General features: G+C 38.0%; 1 protein-coding gene across 3 annotated transcripts in view; it reads right to left on the bottom strand.

The window, feature by feature from the left end:
• Window positions 1-14,974, bottom strand: part of LOC119654885 (mucin-12) — a 268,652-nt gene extending 253,678 nt beyond the window's left edge. For all 3 annotated transcript variants that reach the window (XM_038060497.1, XM_038060499.1, XM_038060498.1), the window contains exon 1: window positions 14,050-14,974. The gene's annotated coding sequence lies outside the window, so the exon portion shown is untranslated. The remainder of the gene's footprint in view (window positions 1-14,049) is intronic.
• Window positions 14,975-15,420: the final 446 nt, after the last annotated feature.

Here is a 15,420-nt window from a genome sequence, read left to right as displayed (position 1 = left end):
ATACATTTGGAGAGAGAGAACATTCCCATTATCGTCATTCAGTGAAAATACGTATTGCATCTTAGTTTGGTTATAATGGAAAAGTATTTAGGAAAAATGCAATAGCAACCAACTGGGAAATAGACTTTCGTCGCTTTTCTCTCTTTTATTATGAATATGGTGAACAACGGCATCAGTTCTGTGGACACACACAGATATAAGCTACTTTGAACAATGTTTCGATTTTCTTATCAATAATTAAAAGAGCTAATGAATATGTTGTCCACTTATGTATATACTATCAAATCTCTTGAATGAGGACTTACTAAAAATCGAAATAGTTATAATTTATTGATGGAATAGTTTGTAGTAAGTTATAATCATAAGTGTCAAATAAAAAAAAGATATTTTTCGTGACGATCGTTATAACGTCATTAACCTAAAAACACAGCATTTAAATACTTTCTGTGCTTTTTCTTGGCATATCTCATTTAAATATGGTTACTACAAACAATATTTATATTCACAGCACTGGATGATTGTACAAAAGAATTGCTAATGATTATTTCAATTCATTGAGAGAGCGAACAACAAGCAATAAAAAGAAATCATAGATTCATTGGAAAAGTGTGGAAACTGCTATCTCTATCTTCAAGTTTTTATATTGTATTTTCACCGCATTCATTAAAGTATCATATTGTTCAATGAACAATTTAAAAATTCAAAAAATACTTTGTACAGTTGATGAACCTGCTATCTACCTTTCCTATCTTATTTCTTTTGTTAACGATGTATTTCCAAGCACAATAGAAAAGGCAGAACGAAGAACCATGTTATGCGCAATGGCCAGAAAATGTTTACCCAGCCCAGCGAGGAGATGGGGCGAAGGGTTCGCGCAACTGAATGGTCGCGATTAGTCTCAATATATCAATCAATCCACTGAAACAGTGACTCCTTATTTAAGAGCCTGGTGCTGAAATGGACTATATGGAGTTTATGTTAATGACTCAGCAACCTACAGATATGGAGCGCCTATCAGTGATAAAATTTAGTGTGGTACGAACAAAATCAACAACAATCAGGGTGGCTTATCCGATCATACTTCAAGTTAAGATTTCATAACTGGGTAGGGATAGCCGTTAGAAACCATTTTCAACTAAGTTAGAAGTCTGCAGGGCCGGACAAGAGTGAAGTCCGTTCAATAGACGAGAATCAGTTTGCCTGCTAGACATGTTTCAGGGGTAAGTGAATCTGGCATGAGAAGAAACAAAGCAACAGCTTTGATCCATCCTCTCTGCACTGCAAATAGTACTAATAGCACCCCAGGGCAAGGTCGAGTAGCACACAACGAGGTCTGCGCGGCGAAGGGGGAGCTTGGTCTCTAGTATGCGAGTTCCAGAAACCTCGGGTACCCTCAAGACCCTTTGTCTGGTGAGCGGACCCAGTCAGGGTAAATATTTTTGGGAATTACCCATGGAACCAAACATACAATCTAATTTGCAAGAAAAACACAACGGTTGAGGATAGAAAAAGAAGAAAAGATGTTGATGCCAGACACATCAATGGAGGAGGAGCTAGCGTCCAGAGAGAAAGAGCGTCGAAGGCAGTGCAACCAGTAAACCAGCAGCGGAAACCTACTGGAACAAGATATTTTCTTGCCTAGAAATCAAACTGGACATAGCAAGTGCCAGCCACAGTACTCTAGACTCAAAGCCATATACGTCGGCGGTCGCTAGAAGAAGCTAGAGTTCTGCTAAAAAACCAGCATCCGAAGTTCATTCATATTCTGAACAGGATTGCGAAGTATAATAAGGCCGGTACTGTCGATGAGCAGGGTGAAAAAAATCTCGGTAAATACCAATATTAATTATCAAAGACTAAAGCAACAAAAGCTTGCAAAATCAGCTGATGGCGAAACCATCATTCAAGTGCAGCCGAAGATCTCACCGCAATGGCCGCCTGCTCGATCTGGATGAAGGCAGTTTGTACGTCTCGGGTGGTTCTTCCCATGATGTCCACATTGTCAGCATAGGCCAGTAGTTGGGTGGCTTTAAAGAGGATAGTACCTCAGCGTCACGGATTACTTTCTCCAAGGCCAGGTTAAAGAGGACGAATGATAGGACATCTCCTTACCGTAGACCGTTGTTGATGTCGATTGGTCTTTAAAGTGATCCTGCTACTTTTATCTGGCCTCGCACATTGGTCGGGATCAGCCTTATCAATTTCGTCGGGATATGGAATTCTCACATTGCAGTGGACAGTTTTACCCTGGCTATGCTATCATAGGTGGCTTTAAACTCGATGAAGAGATGGTGCAACTGATGTCCATATTCCAACAATTTTTCCATCGCTTGCCGCTCAAAGAAAATCTGATCTGTTGCTGATTTGCCTGGAGTGAAGCCTCTTTGGTAAGGGCCAGTGATATTCTGGGCGTATGGGGCTATCTGACCCAGCAAAATAGCCGAGAATATCTTATAGATGGTACTCGTCAACGTGATACCTCTATAATTGCTACACTATGTGATATCTCGCTTTTTATGTATGAGACAGATAATTCCTCATTGCCAGTCGTCATGCATTGATTCGCTGTCTCACACCTTTAGCACAAGTTGATGAACCACTTGGTGTAATTGGTCGCCTCCATATTTAACCAATTCGGCTGTAATTCATCGGCTCCTGACGACTTATGATTTTTAAGCCGATGAATTGCACAGAATGTTTCTTCTATACTTGGTGGTGGCAGTATTTGTCCATCGTCTAAAGTTGATGGGACTCCAACTCGCCGATGTTCTGGTTGTTCATTAGTTCATCAAAGTATTCAACCACCCATCGCTCCAATATGCCCATTCTGTCAAAAATTAGATTTTCCTCTTTGTCTCGGCAGGATGAGCACTCTTCGAGTTCACAGACCTGTTGGTTCCTCCAGGCTTCCTTTTTCCGTCTGTTAAGTCGCTTCTCCTCTCTCCGGAGCGCCTCAAAATCACCCTAATAACAGATAGTGGAGCTTTCGAAGTAGTGAACTAAAGAGTTTCTGATATTTCTTGGAAAACGGTTGGATACTATTAGTCCCGATTTCACATCAAAATTTTCCTGCTGTTTCACAGACTTCACAAAAATTGACTGGAGTTTATTCAAGTTAACGAGGCTCTCCAATCTGTCTTAATGGTAACAACAGAACGGTATTCTGGGAAGACATTCAGAATCGCCCTTTGAGTCTCGAGGATTTGTCCAATATCAGGATGCTTACATGTGCGGTCTTCAACATCCGCTACAAACACAAGTACTAGCAGGGCAGCCATACAAGGAATGCCTGAAGAGGTACAAGTCGACTATCAGGATTGGCAGGAGCCACTCCTGGCTGAATTGCTGCCAGAATATCGAAGGCATCAATAAGTCTGCGAGACTCAATAGCAAAGGATTGTGGGAATTAAAATTCAACACCGTCTCCGTTGCTAATAGTGTATACACCCAGCACTGAAAAGGGAAAGAAGCTGTTCCCGAAATACCGATAGTTGCTGAATAAAAAATTTCTACTAACAACAGGACGCTGTTGAATTTTAATTCCTAAATACTTTTTGCTAGAAATACTGCAAATACGTATTCATTACAGAATTATAGAATTCTGATCAAGCAACACAGCAGCCCATCCTTTCTTACAAATGTTCTGGTAAGACCCTGGAGCTGTTAGTCTTTGAGTCAGAATTTTGCTTCTTACTTAATTACTTAATTGGCAATTACTAAAGATAAAATCAAATGGACTGTAAATATATATATACATTTTCAGGCCCAGAAGATTTGATGCTATGTACCGTACTCCCGGAAATGCGCGGGTGACTGTCATGCTGAAAACTGGCAGACCCGACTATGAGTTCGCGAAAGTCTTTCGGGCAATCAATATCATCGGTTTTATGTTGAAGACCCTAGGACGCATCCAGAGCATCTACATTAGAATAATCATGTGAAGGTCGCTCTTCTTCAAATCGCGGCTGAGTAAGAAATCCTACTGAACAAAGTTTAGTAGCAACCAAAAGAACTATATGTGCAACTGCTATTAAGGTTCTGCAATCATACTGGCCGGATGATCTAAATGTGTTCCTACACCTCCTTGTTCGTGCTCGAATGCGCCTAATCCGAGTTCCAAGGATAACAAGCAGCCATTAAGGCTCTGTACTCAGTGGCGACATCTGCCAAGTTGGGCAGTACAATAACATGTTGAACAGAATGCACGGCACGCACATAGTCGGCCTTCTCATGGTTTCCCGATCGTACAAATAAAGAAGGGAATAAGCCCACGAATTTGACAAGCGGGGCTCTTCCCTTGACGGATGGACCGTGAAGGGTGAGAGTCAACGGAGGTGTATAAGCCGACATAGAAACGGATGGAATGACAGGCAATGAAATTCAAGTAAAGGTGAGCTAGAACAAATACAAGTAAAAGGGAGCTATTAACACTTAGATGACGAGCGGGTTACAGAACAGAGAAGGGGGGGGGGCATACAAACGTCGCCAAAGAAAGTTGTGAAATATAATCCATGAAAGTAAATGAAATTCAAGGAACTGCACAAAAAGACGGACATCAATCCATGGTGGGAACCTTATAGGAGAGTTTCCATGGTGGGAACAAGGAGAGTTTCACAGATCAGTCTTATTATGCAAGGTAATGTGGGCTTTATCTCCACAAGGACACGGATATCGTATTGTGATCGTAAGAGATAATCCCCTAGGGGATATTCCATCTGTAAGAGAAGATGGCTTGCATTTTCCCAAGTAAAGTTAGGAGGCAAGAAATCTTCATGGTCTAGTTGAATATTTGGTAATTGGCGGAGTGTCTTTAAAATCGGTATTGGATCCATTGCTTTGAACCGCACCAGACGCAGGAGTAATAACATATACACCTCGACACCCCTGTCTAAAAAAAAAAAGAAATCTGATTGCCGACCCCATATTGAATGGATGAATTGAGTATTTTGATGAACTGTTCAGCAACTAAAATATTAGAGCCTCCCCAACTGAAGATTGGGGACAAATGTTGCCACCACTAGAGATTAAAATAAGTCGGGAAACCGGAAGCTGAACGCTTTAGATATGAAAGGTTTTGTGTATTGCTTACATAAACACATTTAAGTGGGCATTTTTCCCATTACTACCTAACTCGTAAGGCTTATGCATTTAGTTTGTCAGACCATTCACTTTAGTATGATGCTGGTTTTCAAACACTTGGAATGCTCAAAATTTGCACACAAATTACAACTTTGGTTTCTTACAACTTTGTTAGTAATAGTGAGATTTCCACCAGTATTATACTCTACGGTATAGCCTATATTACTGCAAAAGTTAATGATTCTTGGATAAACTTAAGGTGGGTTTGCACTCAATTTTTTAAAGACATATTTATAATAAATATCATTAACTTTATTTAAACAGGTACCGGTATGGACAGTATTTTGACGTTTAAATACCATGTGCATGGATCACCATATTTTTTTCAGACAGTTGCGTGGGGTAGTTTCAGAGAATGGGTCATTGAAGTAACTGACCCTTTTCGGACCAACCAACCAACCTTGCTTCTTCTTCAAATTTCATATAAATAGGAGTAACTTGAGATATAAGGCTTGACAGAAAGACAGACAGATAGACAGACGGACGGACAAACTTACAGTAAACCGATTTTAATAAGGTTTTGTTTTACACAAAACCTTAAAAAGCAGATTTAGAAGCATGCATAAAACTTTCTAAACAATCAAAGTAAATAAAATCAGTTTACCAAAAATAATGACAGCAGGATTCTAGCTGAAATTACTCATATGTAAAATCCTAAAATCACAGAATCCGTGTAACATATGACAATCAACATGTTCTGAAACTCCCTTCAACTTTCGCACTCTTGCCTCTTGAACTATATAAACAAACCGTCTTAAGGTATATGCAGACAATTACCACTCACTTCATTCTAGTGGAGAATCTGCTGAAAATAAAAAAAGATTTTAATATCAACATCAAAAAAATGGGAGACAATCCAGCTCTTATTCTAATCGTGCCACTGTCACTTTTGACCTCATTGAGTCAGCACTAAAGCAATGATCCAGGAAAAGTCCCAATTTCCCGTGTCCAACATGTCATTCTTTTATTTTTGACAAGAAAAAGGGTGAGACTTTCAGAAATGTGAGCTGATTTACAAGTACAATTTTGGAATGATTCTGTAGAAGGTGGGACTTCGCAGCATGTCTATCACTTCGTTTGCTTTGTCCTGTGGCGAACTCGAAGAAAATTTGTTTGTAGCATAATTTTTCCCTTTTTCTATTAAGCTTTCTTTATCACCTCTATTACCCTTCTTTCAGTTACGCACTTCCCATCTCGACATCCACTTATTTTGGTTTAAAAATGATCATTACTATTCGCTTATTTTACAATTTTATTGACAAAATCAAAATCTATTTAAATTTTAGCAAAGAACTTCGTTAATATTTCAAAATGATCATTAACGTCTTTTTTTTTGTTCTTATTTTCAACATGCGTTATATGGCCCAGCCATGCAAATGCAAATTCGAATGCTGGGAAATTGCGAGGATTTTCTTTGTTGAACAGAAACCAGTTCAAAGGACGGCTCGATGCAAAATATTAAAATAATGCTGCCCGAGCACGGCCTCGAAGTGGTTTTTGATGTTGTCCTAGCTGATGATGAATTCTGCGTTCATTATTTGAAGCAATATTAGTACGACATCGGTTTTTACACATTTGCTTTTTTGTTCGCAGTTGGTGTTAGCTTGTTGATTTGCTCCGTTCAAATTTGCCGATCGGTGAGGTCTTGTATAAACCTTCGATGTAAACGATAATATTATTCATTATGCACAACAGTGACATATGAGTTCCATTCTTGGCCAGAGTGCGTCTCCTACAGTGATTGCTTATCATCAATATCCTGATATGTGGCCCTTTACGACGAAGTTCTTAGTCCAAAATTGTTCGGGAAAAGCGGTTCGCCGGAGAAAGTGGCACAGCGGTCATGCGTTCGGTTTTCATTTTAACCATTTTATACTTATGATACTATATACCGCAAAAAAAGTATTGGCAAATGACAAGTGAGAGACAAATTGCGAACTAATAAGGAACATTTTGAAGTTACAAACCTGATTCCAAAGACAAACAGTTCAGCATTTGTAGACAATTTGTCGTTCACAGAAAGCGGAATACTATGTTAAGTTAACAACTAACGCTCCCCCTCCATATCACATTTAAAATTTACACGTCTGAATGTTGCATTTTGGAGCTGCTACCAAGATATGTGTTAACAGGATATTGCAATAGAACTGCACTTAGGACCCTTCGGATCCGTGTGGCCGAACTTCACCACTTTTCTGTTCTTTTGGATTAGCCCTGCTCCCGTGGTCGTGCATACTAACTAAATTTAAGCCATCATAATCATGCGGCCAGCATGATGCCCTGCTTCAATTCATCATCATCATCATCAACGGCGCAACAACCGGTATCCGGTCTAGGCCTGCTTTAATAAGGAACTCCAGACATCCCGGTTTTGCGCCGAGGTCCACAAATTCAATATCCCTAAAAGCTTTCTGGCGTCCTGACCTACGCCATCGCTCCATCTTAGCCAGGGTCTGCCTCGTCTTCTTTTTCTACCATAGATATTGCCCTTATAGACTTTCCAGGTAAGATCATCCTCATCCGTACGGATTAAGTGCCCCGCAAACCGTTATCTATTGGGGCGGATTTTATTCACAACCGGACGGGCATGGTATCGCTCATAGAATTCGTCATTGTGTAGGCTACGGAATCGTCCATCCTCAGGTAGGGGGCCAAATATTCTTGGGAGGATTCTTCTCTCGAACGCGGTCAAGAGTTCGCAATTTTTCTTGCTAAGAACCCAAGTTTCCGAGGAATACATGAAGACTGGCAAGATCATAGTCTTGTACAGTAAGAGCTTTGACCCTATGGTGAGACGTTTCGAGCGGAATAGATTTGTAAGCTAAAATAGGCTCTGTTGGCTGACAACAACCGCGCGCGGATTTGCTTCAATTAGATTTCATAAAAGTGAAATTGTAAAAAAAACAGAATTTCATACACACGTTTAACTTTGGGTTACGCACTTTTTCTCTTGAAGCAAAGATTCCTTTGCTTCATTCATGCCATCATAAAGGGTAGATTTTTATCATTTCCTACATGAATGTAGCATTGCTTTGGTTGCCAGCGAAAAAATTCGTCAGTAATATCCCAGCTTTTAGATCTGATTATTAAATATATAAGCATCAATGAAAGTCAAGGACAATAGCAAGTAAATAAATTCTGCAGTGACCTTGAACCAGAATGGCTCAATCACCTCAAATGAAAGGAAAATAATTCTGGACACTAACGTTAAGGTCGCAACGAAGCCGGTCTTCACAAACTAACCAACGAAAATAAAAGTGGACTTACGTAATTTGCATTCAGCAGAAACCTAGTAATCTTGTCAAGAGGTTTTCATTGTAAAATATCCACAAGATAATGTGGGACTCTCCGGACGGAAGAATATATGATACAATCAATAGAGCAAGTTATCACTAAATAACGAGGTGACTCTAGCTACCCCGACATGCAGTCATATCGCAGAACAAATTCCGAAAGCGATCACTGCCTCGAGGGTAATACGGATGCAACATAGGAAATAAAGAAATACCAGAACTAACCCCACTATCAGGTTTGATATATCAAAATATTTCGGAATAGTAAAAAACCATGACCTGTAGAGACTAAACCAGCATCAAGAAATCGACAAATATTGAAGCGAAGTAGAATCAGATAAGACAAAAAGTAGAATCAGATAAAATCCATAATTAAATACTTCAAATAAGTTGAAAACCGGAACCTTGGCGCTTCAAATGTGAAAGGTTTTGTGAACTTTTACATAAATGTATATGAGTCTACGACGGTTTAATTTCCAAGTAAGGACTACTGTATATATTTGTATTCATTTTAATGCATTATTACATTCTATATTACATAAAAAAAACGAAGACAATTTGGAGCTAAGTCGACCCTAACTCGTTGTTAATGGTAGGATTTTCACCAAATCATGGAAGTGGAAAATATCGATATTTTATGACAGACTTTGGTAGTGAATCCCTGTAAAATTATGTTTTAAATAATATAAAAGTCGAATTCGGTTTTAAAAATGTGTAGTCAATATATATTGCGTGGCGTGATACGGCCGAGTTTTAAGTGTATTTTTCTTGATTCTTGTATTGTATCTTTCTCTCAAAACAGTAAAGTAAAGGAGTAAAGAGTACTATATGGCGCAGGCTTAACAGATTAAATGTTGGTAAGGTTTCCTTCAAAAATATTATGATAAAATTCTAAACTTTTTAGTTAGTTAGTTAGTTAGTTTAGTTAGTAGTTTTTCAAAACTATGTGCTTTGGGTTGGCGTGACTTGACAATTGACCATTCGCTTTAAAATTCTAATATGACATTATAAACATTCAAAGCCATAAAGTTTCCTACGATGGAGTAGGTTGGTCCTACATATTTTGATTTAGATCAGCTTTTCTCGCCAGGAACCACTTTAGTGCCTAAAATTGCTATTCTAATTCATTTTATACTGCTTAATATGCTAATAATAAGTTTTGTTAAAAAAATATTGAGCAGACGAAAAACAGTTGGGAAACGCCAGAAATTACATCTTAAAATAATATAATAATAATAATCGTTGGCGCAACAATCCATATTGGATCAGGGCCTTGAAGTGTGTTAGAGCACTTCATTCAAGACCGTAACGGTACACCACAGTACACTGTGGGAGGCAATGTGGTCAGCATTGCGCTCGCCCGAGATTATTACCCTGATTTGACTCAGGTACTCATTCACAGCTGAGTCGACTGGTGTCCGACATCCAATCACGATAACAAATTCCTCTGCCCCCAGCGAGATTTGAACCGCGACCTTCCGCTACGACAGCCCAGCGCTCTAACCACTTGAGCCATCCGGACACACTTCACACACATCTTAAAATACTTTAATATTAATTTTATTTTTCTCGAAAAATTTGAATCCGTCAAATAAATATGCAAATTTGGATGATATCTTTTTATCAGCTTTTTTTGAACAGATGTTGTAATCCAGAGTATGTTGAGGCCTAGATGTCATATAGATGTGTATTTTGTTGTAAAATACGTTCCATCCTTTATCCACATAACTACATTTTCACCCCATCTCCCTTTTCATGGTATTGCGAGCCCCTTTAACCTCAACCTACAGCGATGCCCATGCATGTGATTTTATTAAGGGTAAGGGTATAGTGTGGCGAAATTTCAATGTTATTATTTATTATTTTTTTTAACCAAGAATATAATACACGATTGTTCTGACATTTTTTAATGATTTTGATTTAAGCTTAAAAGATACAACAATATTTTTATTTTATTTTCGCTAATCAATGTACGTTTTTTATAGACTCCTTGAAAAAGAGATGGAATCACTTCTATGGTTGCCCGAATTCAGAAAGTAAATTTCTTTCTTTCTAGACTTGTAGAAATATGACGAACTTCAAATATCTAAATATTTTTTAAAAATAGCAAAAAGCATAAATAGTCCAATTTGTGAAGAGAAAATGATGTATTTTTTATTTATTTTCCAATAATAAAAAAAAATTTTATTGAAAAAGTGTTGTGAGTGCTTCCCTGAAAACATTGTTTCGAGTAAAGCGCGTTTAAAGTTTAAACAACTTTCGTAACCAAATTTGTACTGTGTCCATTTTCTTATTTTTGAATAGTATATGTCTATTTTTCCATAATGCATAGACCTTAGTCAGTTGACTATAACATTATAGGATGGAGAATATTATACAAAGGGACTATTGAAGTAGCTACTGTCGAATAATTTCCATTTCTACACCTACCTCGACGCACTCCATTCTTTGTGCTATAACTTTTTAAAAATATTTTCAATTTCAGTATGAGATTTTGACAGTACATTTTAAATAAGCAGTACTTTCGAAATATGTGCCGAAAAAATCCTGAAAATCGTCGCACTATACTACACTACTTAAAGCTTTGATTTGCAAAACAACTTAGAAACGCAAACATATAAATGACGATATCAAGAGATTTAACAATAATTTTAGAAGTCATAATTGAAGAGCTGCCAGCAAATTAACAGAAAGAATATGCAGTATGCAGGCTGATAGGAGACGTTGAGCAGATCGGAGACTAGAGTGCCATCTACAACAAAAGCCATGGGGGCATCTGCTCAGTACCACTCCTCGAAGAAATCAAATACGCTAATGAAGAAGCTTCTAAATAAGAAAACACTGAGTGTGAGAAGGGTACCGGCAGAATTGCTAGACACAGGAAGTAAAGCTATGAAATCGAAGTTCTTCCCCAAAATCCGCAACATTAACACATTGTCGTAAGATTGGCATATCTTTCCTGTTTATCCTCACCCCCGCACTTGCAGTCAAATTTGGGAAGCCCACACACAGTCACAATTCGTGCTGTCAGTTATCTTGCTGCTGTTAAATATAGCTGTTTAGTGGTTGTCACAAGGTGTGGCCACTTTCCGCAGCTGTAATATATTTATAAACAAGTCGGAAAACCGGAAGCTGGACGCTTCAGGTACGAGGGGTTTTGTATATTTCTTAGTACGTAGCATGTAATATATGCATATATTATGTGAGAATATCCAATTTCGGATGATATTGACATTCATAGTCTTGAATTTGAAAGAAAACGACAACTATGACGTATTATAACTTTGTTAGTAATAGTGCGATTTTCACCAAACTTGGTGAGATCATGCTCTATGTTATACCCTATATTATTTCATGGTGCTAGCATAAACTTAAGGGAGGCTTTGTAGCCAATGACTAAAAATTATAGTAATATACTGTTAACTTTATTTGGACAGATATCAGTTTGGAAGGTATTTCGGAGCCCAGGCACCATATAGCGGCAGCCCCCTGATTTTTTTCAAATTTTTCGGTTGGGTAGTTTCTGAGAATCGCCCCGTTAAATAAATGATCACTTTCAATCCCGCGCACTCCCCACCTTTCCAACAAATGTCAAAACTAAGTACTAACCGGGACCTTTAATTTGATACCCAACATGAGTATATTTGATGAAAAAAAAATGTACACCCCCCTTTTGCATGTAAGGGGATCCCCCTTAAATTCGAGGTAAAAGGATGTAACTCACAAATTTGGTGTCAATCGCTGTAACCGTCTCCGATAAAAATTCGCGTGAAGGACAGACAGACAGACAGTAAACACAAAACCTTAAAAACAATAGGTTTGTTGTGAGAACTGTAAAGGAATTTCTTTGTTGTGCACGGGGTATAAGATGCTCCCCAAAATTATCGTTAAGGGGACTGGAGTCTATCATAAAAATTATAGTTGGGGGCTAGTCCTTCCTATTGATATATGTACAGCAAATATTCTTGAACTTGAACCAGGCGTATTGTATAGGATATGGTATGAATTAAGATCTCACCAGAAAAACCTCTCAGATAAAGTTGCGGAACCAGTTAAAAATTTGTTCCGGAATAGACTGCAAACCAAAAGAAGACTACATTGCTCCAGAATGCATTATCTAAAAAATTCCAATTGTGAAAAAAAATCATGAACAATTTAGATAGAATCTAAGCAGATGACATAAATATCCTATCAAGGTTAACAGTAAGCGCCGGAAAATCCTTAATCAAGTTTGTTGACAATACATCAAAAAGATTAGTCCGAGTTCTTTTGGTATACTTTCAAAATTCAAAACCCAATCTAGGTAACGCACACCAGAAAAGTGAAGCCAATCAGACAAGACATATTTTTAGATGATTACAACTAGAAACAAGCGATTAGTTTCAGATACAAAGGACAATGATAAAGTGGACGCCATCAAAGGATAAATCTTAGTGCATTTTTTCGTGCTGCCAAAACGAACAACTTAGTTGGAAAATCACATAACCATTAACTTCAAATTGGAAACTTTAGGCACAGGCAAAGTAGACGGCTGCTTACACAGTGGAAGCTATGTCTTGTCTTTGAACCATTCCAAGGAATGAAGTTACTGCAAACAAACTATAAGCCAGCTAATATAATATCAGCTGAATCTCATCTCATTATCCTTATAATATCCGTATTAATTTCTCTTATATTTATATATGTATTACGTATTAGAAGTAATTGATCTGCCAATAATCACTTTGTGCAAAATAAACACTTGGGCCTAATCCGGTTCGACGGTCGAATTTGAATAAATCGAAAACAAGATATCGTGATTAACTTTAACTACGAAATATCTCCAGACAACTTGTACCTAAGACGTAGACAAAATTTGATGAATAATTACTCATTTTGTGAATTCGAAGCGATTACTTTGAACATCCATTTCTTAGAGCAAGTGATGAACATCTACTCGTACTTTCATATAACATTCCATCCCACCTTAGGAACATTTCCACATATCGGATAAAATTAAGAATGTTCAGCGATACCACTTTCTGTTGATGACCATGTACAAGATGCGAATTTGCTTGTGTTCTTAAGATAGCGACCGTAAAAACACATTCAAGATCCAAGTCAATTTTTTATTGCTTATATTATGGACGCAAGGTAAAAAGAATAAAAACATTTGCAAACTACACAGTGAATATTGGAATTTTATCAATATACTCCAAAACTCATTGTTAAGAAGTAGTCAGTATCCTAAAAATAGTTATAATGATGACAAAATTCCCCACTTTATTATTTTTTTCCGGATATGTTTCGAAAATTCAATGTTGGAAGCAATGGAATCTCATGGTTTAGTCACTTATATAGTCACATAATTTCTTAGTAAATGAAAAATTATCTGATTTTTTCACTATAAAAGAAGCCATTCTTGCAAAACTAGCTCCGGATCAAATGCTTCTCGCTGCAAAGCTTCTCATGTGCAGTCAAAGAACATTCACTTTCGATCCAATAATTTATATCTGAGCAAATGCCAATGTATGGAATGAATCTATGAAGCGCATAGAAGGGATTTCAAAACCAACCAGCGACATTCCCGCTGAGGATCGACGGGGGAGCTCAAGTTCTAGTAATCATCTCCGCTTACCTTCACACAATAGGCACCTCGGTCACTGTACAGTCGACTTAGAACAGTTCAGTCGCTTATTTTGCAATTGAAATTTTACTTTCTCACTTCACCGCTTCACTTACACTCTCGTAAAAATTAACGTTCCTATACGATCGCGTATCCCTTAACCCTCTCAATGCTATACTGCACTATTGCTCGGGTCGATAGTCCGTGATGTCACTCACTTTTCACTGGGGGTACACTAACTAACCAAGAGACAATCCAACTCCTCAGTACAACTCTCGACTTGAAGATTCGTTTTCGTTAAGAATTCGTTAAGATCACTTAGGACCGTCAAGCACTACGTCTTGGGGGCACCCCGTTTCCAATTTGAGTCAAGTATCTTGGATCGACTGACTAAGCAAACCGCGAAGAGGGCAGATTATTAAGTTTCCCAAAGGAGCGAACTACTAAACCGATATGATCGCTACGTGTGACTTGCTCGTCGCACCGCGCAACACGAAATAACAATATGAGCACGATCAAGGTGTGTTGGCGCACCTTAAGACAAAATAAAACCAACTCAAAGATGAGTGGAGAAGGAAAAAAGATGCCCGTCACCTCTGACTTGGAGTCGAAACCGTAGGTCTTGAATGCAACTCACCACCCTCCCACTAGCACGGCTTCAATGTCTTAGACTCGATCGCGAACCACTGGTACAAACGCTTTCAATCGGCATATGACTGCTTTTCGCTCAGTTTATTCAAATTTTCTTGGTTCAACTCGGTTTTCGCTGAGTTACGATCGACGTGGTTCATTGTTGGTAACCGCGTCGAAGATGTGTTTTGGCCATCAAAGACGCTATTTCTCGAACCGCTCTTTAGCAAGCCCGTGATATTTGTCGGAGGAAAATTCGTAAAAGTGAACCTAGTGATTAACAGATAAAATAATTAGCCCATGGTGGATTTAGAAAAATTTAGGACAGTCAATCGTTTGTTGTGTTTTAAAAGTCATCTTCGTTACTTTTGTGCGACTTAAATATTTCTTAATTGGGATCAAGCGTCTTAGGTTGGATTATCGTTTCCGTCTTTATAAATGAAATTGAGAACACATATTTGTGTTGAAATGAATCTGTTTTGTAAATTTGTGTGTAAACTTTTAGAATAAATAAAAACAGATCCTTTTCAATTAAGTAATTTCAAAAATATTAAATAATGCCTATTTCCTTAAACACCCAGTATAATAGTAAATATTTACTACCGAAAAATGGGAGAGTGATCGTGATCATTAATTTATTAAAGAAAACTCTAAACAGAAGAAGCAATGAAGCACTCCATGACGGTAGTTACAAGCTTCAGCGAAGAATAACCGGCATCCTTCTATCATAAACAACTGAACTGAGGATGAACA

The sequence above is a fragment of the Hermetia illucens genome, chromosome 4 (genome assembly GCF_905115235.1).
Source record: "Hermetia illucens chromosome 4, iHerIll2.2.curated.20191125, whole genome shotgun sequence".
NCBI classification, from domain to species: domain Eukaryota; kingdom Metazoa; phylum Arthropoda; class Insecta; order Diptera; family Stratiomyidae; genus Hermetia; species Hermetia illucens.
The sequence above is the reverse complement of the archived record's forward strand: the minus strand, read 5'-3'. Positions and strand labels throughout refer to the sequence as shown.